Below are 13,488 nucleotides of genomic sequence, written 5' to 3' on the forward strand. Positions count from 1 at the left end.
TCCTCTGTGTTTTTGTGAGAAATCGTAGTTTGGAGACCAGATCGACTCTTTGGGGATTTCTCCTGGTGAAAGATCTTGACTCCCTGTTGCTGATCAGTCATGTAGTGTGCAAACCACAACGATTCCCAGGGTACATGTTTTGTAATGTGAACAGTACAACAACCTGATGACTTTGAAAGCAATGTATACGTGCCAAAAGGTGAAGGGGCTTGTTCCTCCACATTTTGACAAACACATTTGATGGCGTTCTCACATGGGAAGCCAGTGAGGGTTTTCATCCTGAACCTATGAATAGCTGGTTCTACTGGCCCCTGGCAAGATGCATGTTTCCATTCTTTGTTCTGAGCTAAATACCTACAAGTCAACAAGTCCTCCAAACTAAAAGACAAAATATGTCCAGATGGACCTGTGTTTTGTGATCTGATGCCACAACCAGCAGGATGTCATAAAAATGAAAATTAAAAAAAAAATCACACATATGATGACAAAAATGTTAAACAACAGTATTTGTCATTTGTTTTTGTCAAACTATTCTTACCAAGATCAAGAATGACACATGCTGTTTTCTCTCAGACCCACTTCACAGTGATTATACTGCACCGTCTTCTCCTGAGTCTGATGACAAACAAGTGTATTTCCCAAAATGTCAACTGTTACTTTAAGCCTTGAGACTTGCAGTGTAAATTAAACCATGTAGAGGAATTCAAGGTCAAATATCAGGTCAGACGTGCGATGAGAAAACGGCCATTTTACCTCAGTCGGTCAGTTAGTCAGTCAGACAGTCGTGGAGACAGAGGTTGATGAAAAATGAGCCATAACAGAAGGGTTCGACTCTGGCTCTGTAATTACTCTACAAATCTCTGATTTCCCCTCCTTCATCTCCAGACTATTTATAGCTGCTGCATTCCTCTCGGAGAATAAAATGATCTCTTTGAGACAGTACAATGCCAGAAATAACAGGTTTGGACAAACATTTGCTGAGGCGTGGTGGGCCTGGCTGACCATTACTGAGTTCCACTGTGGTTTCAGTCTACTGTTTTTCCCCCTCGTCCATTTATTCATCTGTTATTCTAAATGGCAGTGGGTTTGCTGAGGGAGGTGTGGGGGGTGGTGGCGAGTAAGATGTGATGGTTCAACAAAATAGCTCATATGAACTGGGATGAAATCACTTTGTAGTGGGGCAAAGCACGGCAAGGCTGGGTTTTGTTTTTTTTTTGCATGTGAGGGAGTGGGAAAAAGAAAACACACACACTCATAAACACACACCTTCATGTCTGGGAATACTCAGGTGACTACAGGACTCAGACCTCCCTCTCTGCACTCCATTTTGTTTATGTTACAATCATAGCACTTCACTGGCAAATATGATCAAGTGAGACATGTGGCTTTGAGACTGAATATGTGTATATGCAATCATGTGTGTGTGTCTTTGCATGCCAGCGTGTTTAAGATATGAGAGAAGGAAGGCTTTTCTATTGCCTGCACTTCTTGTTTAAAGAGCTTATGTAGCCTGTGTAGCATCTATTTGTCATATTCAACTTATTCCCACCAGTATTCATTCTCTGCTGTAAACTTTGTGTCAGTTTCATATGGAAACGCCAGAGATAATTTAAATTATTATGTTGTTGAAATGTATCAGGAGTTAAGAGAATTTTCTCAGTTGGTGTCTTCAGACTTTACTGGAAGTGTGTTTAGTTCACTGATACATGTACTTTTCATTCAAAAGTATCAAAGTACACCAACCAGCACCTCTGAAGCTCATTTAACAGATAATATCTCATTTGTTGTATAATTAGCATTGCTGGTAGGTGGATTTTTATTACCTTTGGACAGTTCTGAGTCATTATGCTAAGCTAAGCTGTAGCTTTTCACTAAACAGACAGAAGAGAGAGTGGTATCGATCTTTTGTCTTTCAAATAAGCTTTTTTTTATTTCCTGCAAATGTCTGTTCCTTTAAGAAAAACTATAGATTTGATTAAACCATCATTTAAAATTACAGAGCTGCAATCATAATTGAGTTAACATGAGTTAAATGGAGATATCTGTAATGTTATTATATCTTAAACTGTATTTTGCACTACATCTAAAATGTAGTTATGTTCATACAGATAGTGATATCTGGTATCTGAACAGAAAGCCTGATACTGGCCCTTTACGCTGCACCTCATGTCTGTGTAGATGTGGTGTTCATGGGAAGAGTAACCAAAGACTGAGTTCCCTTCATTATATGAGTTTCAGGTTAATCAGTCCTTACTCTCCACTCCAATGACACGTTCTCTGAGTCTTATTGTTTTGTGCTGGGATGTATGGCATTCTGCTGTGTTCTCAGTGCCTGACAGATGGCAGTGCAGCATGGCAGAGGTACGATGCCATTAGAGGGTTCATGCCTCTGTGGAAAAAGGTGCAGACTGCAGGCCAGACTGTGGCTTTACTGCACTGGTGTAAAGAGAGAAAAGAGAGTGGAGATGATATAATAGGCCTCTCTTTTTTAAATAGAAGTCATTTTGACTTGTCATAACAACAAAAGCAGAAGTGGCACTAATAACATTAACCAAGACCCTGAAACTGAAGCACTTAATTGAAGATTCCTCTGAGGCCACACAGCTTTATTTAGCATCTTAAGCTAAATGATGCTAACAATGCTGTAATGATGTCATTTCACTGTAAAAAACTGATGACAGGTTTTACATTTCAGTCCAAGCAACATCTAAGAACATGAGACTAATGTATACAATATCAGGTTTCTAAACAAACATCCAACACTAAAATATATTGTACATGATGCAAATGATTGAGAATGTCATAGACAATTAGACTATTATTAGTTATGCCCATAAAACATACATGAGTCAGTCATATTGTAGCCTATCAACGTAACTACAGTATATTGTCCCGTCTCTGGCTTTCTCCAGTGGTTGTTTGTTCTTTTGTGAAAATGCTTCACCACAATGGTGTTGCATTCCACAGCGACACCCGATGATTTCTCTAAATGTAGACATATTATTTAGGGTTTTATATGCTGGGGCCCTGGCTATAGTTAGTGGGTGTGTACACACTGACCTATAATAAAGTAAACACACTCAACTGGGCTCTGGCCAGTGAACTAAAAGTAAAGCCAACGCGCCTTGCTGCTTGATTTTACCTCATATAGTTGCTTTTTTGAACATAACAGGTACAAAGCTGTAACACCACTGAGCTTTGGTTCACTTCTGGATTTTGTAATAATGAGAGCATGAGCGTGACTTGCAATGGTTATTTTCAGGGGTGTGGTTCCTGGTCGTTCCTTCCTTAGGGATCATAATGTTCTATCAAACTAATGTTACTCCCTTATTGACAAGCAGACTTTGTCATTACCCACAGTCCGACAGTGACTATCATCCCACATGGCAGAGGGAGGAACTGCTGTGCTAAACTGGAAAAAAAAAGTTTCAGTGACCTCTTGTAACTAACAGTTTCAAGACGATGCAGGATAAGGCCATTTTCAGACGTTAACAGCATGTGCAAAAATACAAAAATACAGCTCCCTCATTCATTTCAATCAGACTACTGTTGATGAAAAATGCAGAACTGCCCAGAATAAAATCTTAATCTGCATCAGTGTTTCCCACAGCCCAGTGCAGTGTCACGCTTTGGTCACGCTTTCCAACATACAATAGACAGTGTTCCTCGGTGGGAAGCCAGTCAGGGCTCTCATCCTTGTCACTGCACTAGTGACCCGTGAGCAGGTGAAATGTGCATGTCTGTCTGCAGCAAACAACAGGCATCCCCGAACATGAGGACGAAAAACGTAAAGGTTTAAATGTATTTCTGGACACGTGAAGGAGACGTTCAAGCTAAAAACAGGCGTTAAATTACTGAGGTGAGAAGGTAAACCACCAGAGATCAGCATATAAAGAAGTTTATACATTATACAGTACATAATAAATAAGACTTAAATATCATCTGAACATCCTGCTACAGTGATAAAAGTATATGAGATAATTATGAACCTACAGCGATTGTCCTTCCCTATGGAACAGTTGTGGACCTTTAACACTTTTTATGATTGGTTTTGTGTTTTCCATCTCTGTATTTTTTACATGTAAATTATTACATTATATTAATCACTTTCCATAAATGCTATATATATTGAAAATCATGGTGACCTCACCTCCCTTTATCTGGTATATTGTCTATGGCTCAAATCAGGCTGAAACAATCTGGGATCAAACCAGAGAATTGCCAATTGTAGCTGTACTTATTTAGTAGTTTCTGCTCCATGTGACATTTTGAATAAAACATCATTCACGGGGGAGAGTGACAAAGACCGAGGGGATGACAAGTCGAGTCATTCTGCTATCATTTCGGATGCGGGATCATGAATTATTTGGCAGGAAGATAACACTAATTTTGCATTAGATTCACAGCCCAGTGCACCTGCAGAGTTTCACCCCCAACACACACACACACACACACACACACACACACACACACACACACACACACATTTGTTGCCCTGCCCCTCCTGACACCCTGTTGTTTGTGTATAGTGAATGTAGGTCAGAAATTTGTGTATGTGTGTGTTTGTCTGTCGCTCTTTGTGTGTGTGTGTGTGTGTGTTCAGTGGACTGTATGTGGCAGCAATGGACGCACAGTGTGCTATGGAGGTCTCCTGACACAACCACAAATATGAATCCACACGCACACACACAGACACGCGTAATCCAGCGGTAGGTCAGTTTAATATTTCATTTGGCTGATGGACGGCGTCTGCTGCTCTGTGAGCCAAACATCATTACAACACACTAAGTGACTTAACTCTAATTAGAGCTGAAAATCACATTAAAGCTGCTCTGTGATACAGGAAGTAACTCACCTTTTCCCATCGACGTTGATTTTTGGGCCCTTACAGCTTCACTATCAAATGTTTTATAATCGGTTAAAAATAATTACAAACCCACTGCATGTAACAAAAACAGCACAATAGATCTTATAGGTCGTCTTGGGCAAATCAGATATGGATATTACCTTATTTAATTTTGATAACAATCATCATTAGTAACCTTTGTACACTGGGTCACATTTATTTTTTTCCTCTATACTAATTATTATTTGGCCTCTAATGCAGAGTTTTTCTTTTATTAAAATCCAACTATTGCTGCTTCATGTTAATTCTAAGCATCAACATCACTGATGATCATTAATAATTATTGATCAGTTTTTGCTGTATTATTTGACACTGATGCAACACAGAAATAAAACAAACCCCCTGCTCTTTTATCAGTAATCCAGTGCATCCTGTGTGTGTGTGAATGTGTGTGTTTGTGTGTATAATTTATGAATGATGAGGGAGTAAACAGCTTCGCTTTGGTAACATGCTTTTGCACTTTGACATGTGTGCATGTGGATGAATTAACAGGCTGTTTATATGTCTTCTGTTTCTTTGTTTCCACCTTTCTTTTTCTATCGTTGCTCTGCCTGTAGTGTTAGAGGAAAGCTCATTAAAACTTACATTGGGTTTGGACAAAATGTGTTCAGCTATCATGCTTTTATTAGCCCAAAGTCCGCTCTGATCACGCCCTGTTATCCAAGTGGACATTCACACACAGTCCAAAGTTCTCACCTCCTAATAAGTCATCTCATCACAACAGGACGATTACAACCAACACAAAACAATAACTTTTCACTGCTCATCACGCAACGTCAGCAGCTGCTATTTTAACAAATGAAAACAATGGAGAGTGCCTGTGGCATCCCACAGGCCTACAGCAAGAACTGATAAGCATTTAGGGGGAAGATATCATTCAGAGGGAGGTGGAATCATTGGTGAAGAACTGAAAGGTAAAATAGAAACACTGGGACAAGAAGAATCAAGGACCACAGAAGAAACCACAAAACTGGATGTGATTTCAGGGCAGTGACTTGCTACTTTTTCTGAAGACAATGGAAATCCAAAGAAAAACCTCGAGCCAAAGCCTCACAAGTTTATGGAAAGTCTCAGGTCAGGGGTTTCTAACTTCCAGTCATGGAAATCTATTCTTTGACTTCATGTGTTTACGATTTTCTTCCCAATAAGGGAGTGTGGTAAACAGCAAAACAACTGATAAGACTTGAACCACACAAACTTCCTCTTGGAGCTGTCTTGGATCGCTACTTTAAGCTCGCATGTTAGAAGCATGAACTTTTAAAACCACCCTCTCCACCCCCCCATCCGTTCCCCTGCACAGCACCATGCTTCACCCATGGCGGGAGTCAGAGATGTCCTTGTTTTCTCCTCCCTCCATCCCTTCATCCCTCGCTGTGTTTGTGCTGAACAGATGCCAGCGCTGGGTAAAGTCCTCTCCAGAGGGGCTGCCAGCAGCATATTGGTTTATAATTAATGAAATTAGGGCCGCTGTCTGCCGAGGAGGCTTTGGTCCCAGTGTAGGATAGACTGCTGCCTGCCAGGAAGACAGACGACTGGAGAGATCGAAGAGGACAGACAGAGAGAGACAGATGTAGTTGGGCCGTCTTCAATCCACTGTAAGGCCAGGGTGGTTTACTGAACACATTCAGGATCTCCATCTTCATTATCAGCTTTTAATGACACCAGTGTGAATGTTATATTTGTCTTCTAATAAAAGTGTTGAATGTAAAACTGGCCGTGACCGGTCCTATGCCCGGGTGAGAAAGGAGGGTTGGGTGTAGGGTTAGCAACCCCACCCTGCAAAAAAATCATTGCAAATGTTATCAAGATAAAGGCAGACTGCAACCATAGCAGAGGAAGGTTCCTCACTAACAAGCCCACACACAGAAAAATAAAGGTGCTAACTGGAACCAAAAATGGTTCTTTAGAGTGATGCCATAGAAGAACCATTTTATCTGACCACATTCACATTCCCCAATCTGAACAGAGAAGACCTCTAATAAGTCACAGCTCAGCCACAGGCCTTTTCTTTTTTGACCTGTCAGAGCAGGAAAAGTATGTGTTACTAACGTCATCTACAGTGGTTTCACTCTGTTCAGTCTCAGTAACACATGAAGGTGAGTCAACAGTCACAAAACCAGGACCATGAAACTGAAGAAGCTATATCATTCACATTCACTTTATCATTTACACCTGTGCTTTTCCTACTGTAACATATCTAGATTTCCTCTGTGAAAAAGACACAATATACAGAGCTATACACTCACACACACACACACACACACTCTTATTCATGCCCACTAACCTTATTTTAGTCACTTGCGAGTCTCCTCTCACAGCTAATCCAGTTAGAGCTGCTCAATCCAGCAGCAGCCGTTAATGCTCTCCTGCTGTGTCCTGATGCACCCGAACCTTCCGTCTACCTGAATGTGACACGATGCTGCCACGTCTGCATTGTGCTCTACAAAGTCAAATTTCCGTTAAAGCCTGGACATTTTGTATCAATGCACAATAAGGTTCAAGTACCTGAGGACAGGACTCTGGCAGAGAAGGTTATGATAAGGGTAATTTACCAGGATCTATGGTCAATAGTTTAGCAAAGTGATGCTCTGGGAACCAGGAAGAGGCTGGCAATTATGTAAGGAAACCAGTTTCAGGTGTGGTTCAATAAAGGAATAAGTGACAGGTGTTTAGGACTCAAGAGGAGCAACTAGTGGACAGACGAGAAACGGCAGGGCCTAGAGGGGAAGAGAGGAAAGAAAAGAAAGTTAACATGAATGCAGAAGACACCATCAGTCAGACAGATGTAGGGACAGAGGCCTATAAAAGTAGCAAAAGTGAGCAGTTATAACGGTGAAGACAAAGACAAATACGGGTCTGGTTGACATGCAGAAGATTAAATAAATGTGCAGACTTCCTCCACTTCCCGGCTCGATTGTGTATCTGCTTTAACAGCCCCTATAGTTCAGTGCAGACCTGACTTCCAGGCATCATGTTGATAATGCATCTTGTTTGTCTCAAAACTTCACTGTTATGACATTTGTGTTCGATCACATTATAAACAGGCAGTGTGGCTGGCTGGCAAAGCTGAACCACTAATTTGTCGTAATTGTTAGCAGTTGTCAGAGCTGCCTGGTCTGAAGATTGTGTGTGTGCGTATTTGTGTTTATGAACATGCTCGTATAACTGTGTGTGTGCATATTTATGTAGCTTTGGATGTTATATACACCTATGCTGTGTGTGTATGCATATGTGTATCTGTGTGATGTGTGTGCATGCATCTGAGTGCATGTTCTTGTGTGTGTATGTGTGTATGTTGACTCTAAAGACTTCCTTTCTTTGTTTACATCCAGTTAAGCTTCAAACAGTCATGATTAGATAGAGGAGAGTCAGAGGAGAGGGAGGACGGAAGGAGGAGAGGTATGAAGAAGGGAATAATGAAGGAAAGATGAGGAGAAAGGAGAAAAAAGGAGGGAAAAGTAGGAGAGGGTTACAGCGCGTCATCTGGGTCCACAACAAGGTTTTATCTGCATGGAAAATGAGAAAAATGAGAATGAAAGCTTTGTCTTTTTGTCATTTGGGTGAACTGATCCTTTAAGCTCACAGTCCCTTATCCTACATCTTTTCAAAGTTATCATTTAATTATTTACCTTCAGTTTCTTATGTTTAATTAAAAGACTTTTCCATTACTTGACAACAGTACCCAGAGAGTGGAAACAACTGTGATTGGCTGGTCTGCAAACATCTTGCACCCTTCACCACATCAGGAAAGGTTACAAAACAGCGACTCAAAGTAAACTTGAATCCAAACACAGCCTGCTCTGCCTTGTGGAGCGCAAGTCGACGAGCAGCAAAGCGTGCTGAGCTGCGGGCCCATGGCGGCACCACAGAGGAACAGCCGGTGTTAATCCAAGCCGGTAACGGTTCAGCAGGCTGCAGTGGGAACCAGTGGAGGAGGGAAGGAGCGTGAAATCCCAGACACCTGGTGGCTCTTTCTGCACAAGAGTCTGCAGCTGGTGTCAAGAGCCCACAGCCACCAGGCCAGCTGCGCTTCCTCGACGGCTCCACTGCCTCACACTGAGGTTACATGGACTGATATCAGCCTGCTGTAAGAGTTCATGAATTCAGCTGTGGTCCAGACACTGTTATCCACCTTCTACAGTGTGTCATGGATATGATCTGTTTTGTAGTGTTAGGCTTACCTGTCTTTAAGTGTCCCATAAGCTTTTTTTTTTTTTTACCATTAAGTTTGTCCTGTTAGCAGCTTAAACAAAAACAAAGTGAGGGTTAAATGTATTGTCATTCTCTCCATATAAAATACTGAGCATACAGCAAATAAGTCAGAAAATATGTAGAAAAGATAGTAAGAAAATTAAATGTAAAATTAAATTGATGAGTTAAAGTTAAAGTGTATTGAGTGTTGAAAATGTTATTTGTTCATTATGTTCAGTAAAATTAAAATGAATATAAAATCTGTATAAAAATGGATGGCAATAAAAAGATTAAAAATAGAATGGTCCCATAGCAACTTCATCACACATGTACAACTACTATATATACAAATGTATTTCTTCTTTTGAATTAGGAGTTTTAGGAATGAGTTTTTGTATCCAAGCCTAAACACTTAGCCACTCTGAAAATGATAACATTGGGAATCTATTCTAACTATGTTTATGTCTTACAGTTATAATCACAACTGTATAAAGCATCACTTGGTACTAGCTTAAGATAGTTAATGCCCCTGTAACGTGAAAGACAGAGGAAGAATAGGTTTGGAAAGTTTGTGATTTAACAAACCACTTTATTATTTAAAACATAATTAATAAAATTTCCAAATAATTAAATTTAATAATTCAAACAAGAATGAGAAAAAACAGGAAGTTGGTTGAAAGTTGGTTGGAAAAAAAATACATTGCCTGTATGCTCCATGAGATTAAAATTTATTTTTAAAGTTTAAAGTTACTTAACCAGACCTTTTGCATTATATGGTTTCATCACAGCCTGTGAGTTTTTTCTGTGATGATTTTTTTTTCTTTTGAAAGTCACCAAAGTTGGAATTGGTGGATATGGTGTGAAATCCTGGGTGGTGAAGCGCGCTCGCTGTGCAATGACACAATTATTTACCGAGCGTGAATTAAACCACTGCTGCCTTACGTAACCACAGAGCGCCTAAATAGCTCCTTTACTCTCATTTTTGCTGGAGTCAGTGTAGGCCGGTGCTGTGGTCAAAGCTCAGGGACGCATTAAGAGGCATGTTGCCGCCCTACATACTGATGTCAAGTCAGTTGTTTTAAAGGTATCAACATTAAGCAACCATAAGCTGCTGGTCATACCAGACCAAGTAAGGCTGGAGCATCAAAACTCCTCAGGGCAGTGAATTGGAAAAAGTGTGTTTATAGTTCAAGTTTTCATTTGTAAGAAGAAACATCTGTTACTTCTTCCTTCAAAAGTTACATAGTCACGCTTTAAAGCAAACCAACACAGACTCCTGGAAAAGGACACAAACCCTGATTTCCTCCTTTTTGTTGCTCTGTGTGGACTTTAAACAGCTGGCTGTCTGTATTGATCACAAGCAGAGACCACAAGAAGCTGAAAAGAGGTTCCTCCTCAGGGTGTCTCCCCATCTATTTCCTCCACAATGGACCCTGCCCTCATTCATCATCTTTTATCTGCTGCTAACCTTCCAATTCAAACCACATCATACAAGATGATGTGTTGGATGCTGTGGTGCCAAAAATCCTCTTCACACAAAATGAGCACACATGCACCTTTCTTCGTTCTGGCAGATGAAACCTAAATGACTGAATCATCAGCATTTAAGAATCTATTTTAAGCAGATGCACATGTTGTGAAAACAACAGGGGACTGAAAACACTGCCCTGTGGATCTCCATGTGTCGTAGGTTTAATTAACTCTGACATCTATGAGTTAAATATGAGGTAAAGCAGCATACTGTGGTCGAGATGCTTTTTGTAGGTTGATTAGAATCATTCCACATGATTTTTCTAGCATGAGTCTCACCCTTTATATACAGGACATCTGTTAGATACAAGACAAGAGTCTGTTAAATCTGATTTCCTGAGAAGTTAAAGATAAAATGAAGGAGTTTTCTCATGATATTGAGGTTCATCAGTGGTAGAAAAACAACCAGAATAAACCACATAAATCAATGAGCGACCCAAAAATAATTCTCCCGTTCTTTAAATTGTTCCAAAACAGAGACTGAGCTCTTTAATTTGGCTTTAAATTTATTTGATGGCACATTTTTTATATTTACAACAAATATAGCTTTTTACTACTTGAGACAAATGGAACATTAAATTATCGAATTCCAGACGTTTAGAAGTTAAAGCACTATTAGTCTTTAATTGTTTTTCATTTTCCTCTTAAAGGGATTTGCTTTGAATGTCTCTTTGTGGGTGTAAAAAAATGTTACTGGCTCGATGTAACGCTATTTAGAGGCGCACATCAAAACCCGCTGGTCCGCCACTAATGCAGCAGAGCCGCCATAATTAAATGTTTGTTTTTGACAGAGATGTGATGTGGTTGTTTTCTGACTCGTTTCATCTTTGGGTGTTCGAGGGGTGTTTTCACCATCTGTATATGTGTGTGTATATGTGTGTGTCATGGACCAGAAGTTGTGATGTTTAGCGCTACCATGTGTCGCCGATCATAATATGTGACACCTCTAATACCTATGAGCACAAACATAATCAATAAAAGGGTCAGTTTTGATAATTTCCCAACTTAAATCAGGTGTTTGAGGCATTTGTTTTCTCAGAGATGATGATGATATTTGACATTTTAAGGTGCAACTTTTACAATGAAAACTTCAAGCGACCAGAAGTCTGTTCAACCTAAACCCATTTGTGGTATGCAAGTGAATGCTGAGCTGGAAAAATGCTGGCTCGTGTTGTGTCCTGTGCGCTCTGTTGTAAAGTTGTGTTTAATGTAACTGTCTTGTTCCCAGAGCTTAGCAGTGAAGCTGGTGGGTAAAACGATATCCTAACTGTGGGAATGTTGGTCTAAACTATGAAAATAAAACACAGATTTAACAAAAAAAAAAGAAGAAAGAAAGAATGAATTCTCCGTCAAGTACATGCACCAAACACACACACACACACACACACACACACACACACACACACACACACACACACACACACACACACACAGTCTTGTCTCCATGACTTGTGACTCCTGGAGACTTGCTCTAACCTTACCCATGACTACTTGTTTATATCTAACCTTATAACATCTCTTCACCTTAACATTTAATTATTCACAGTGTGGGGGTTTGCTTTGTTTTGCTCTCCCATAAGAAAGACAAGTCCTCATAATGTGACTGTGTTAGGTCCCCACAATCCAGACCACACACACACACAGATATAATTGTGAATCTTTTCTAATGTTTTTTATAGGTAAAATGCTGAGGTTTGCCCTTTCTTTTACACACACACACAAAACATTAAAATGCCTATTCGTTGTATACATGCAATGTAATGCACACACACACAGAAGTCTCCAAAAGATCACACACACACACACACACACACACACACAGTGCCACGTGTTGGCTTCACTGATTACCGTGTGTTGTGTTCAATGGTGTGTAAAGTGCTGCCGCTGCGAGTATTAGCCTGTTTATCAGAGTGTGTATTAACGTGCTGCAGCGCAGAGGCTGGGGGGGGGGGGGGGGGCAGTGGGTGAGTGTGTGAGTCAGTGTGTGTGAGCGTGCTAGCAGGGGATCACAGGTGTGTTTGTGAGCTCCACAGAGAGCCCTCTTCCTCCACCCCCCACCCTCCCATAACCCCTACGCCCTTACCCCGAGCATCATGGGTAATATCAGCCCACGGAGCACCTGCGTCCCTATCCCACAACACACACACACACACACACACACACACACCTCTAATGGCCCTGTATCAGCCTGCCATACGGCTCTAATAGCCAGCTGTGTGAGCAGAAATCCGGTGGACCGTACCAACACTCACTGATGCAGTTGTAATATTAGATGTGAGTTAACTATGATCTCCAATTAGTTTTCATCACACTTCAAACACCCTGTGAGCACAGAAAAAACCTCACACACACACACACACACACATACACACACTAAACAGGACATTTTATGCTTTAGCTTTAAAGGACTCATGCAAACTTATATTTTAAAGGTGTTCCCCTGGACACCCTGAGGTAAAATCCAATGAAAAGTCTGGGAAAACAGCACCACTGGGAGCTGTTACTGATGGCCGTTCAGCTGGTCTGTAAAACGCTGCCACACACCCGCTGCTGGACCCTCAGCGTGGACGCTTAGTTAGAGTTGGGTCTCAACTTTTTTTTTTTTTTTTTTTGTTCGCTTAAAGCCGGCAGAGGAGAGGTTGGTTGCCAGATGGGAGATATGAACAAGAGGAGGAGGAGCACACCACTTGCTTGCTCTTCACACATGGCAGTTGTTAAATTGTAATTATTCAAATTGTTATCAGGCGCCCTGGCGAGCAGAGAAGACATGAAACTGCACACAGTTAGCACGACTCGTAAATTAATCTGTTTCTAATGATTCCCAGAGCGAAGAGGAGCAATCTAAACAGGTCTGTGCACAC

The sequence above is a fragment of the Lates calcarifer genome, linkage group LG7_2 (assembly GCF_001640805.2).
Source record: "Lates calcarifer isolate ASB-BC8 linkage group LG7_2, TLL_Latcal_v3, whole genome shotgun sequence".
NCBI lineage: Eukaryota > Metazoa > Chordata > Actinopteri > Centropomidae > Lates > Lates calcarifer.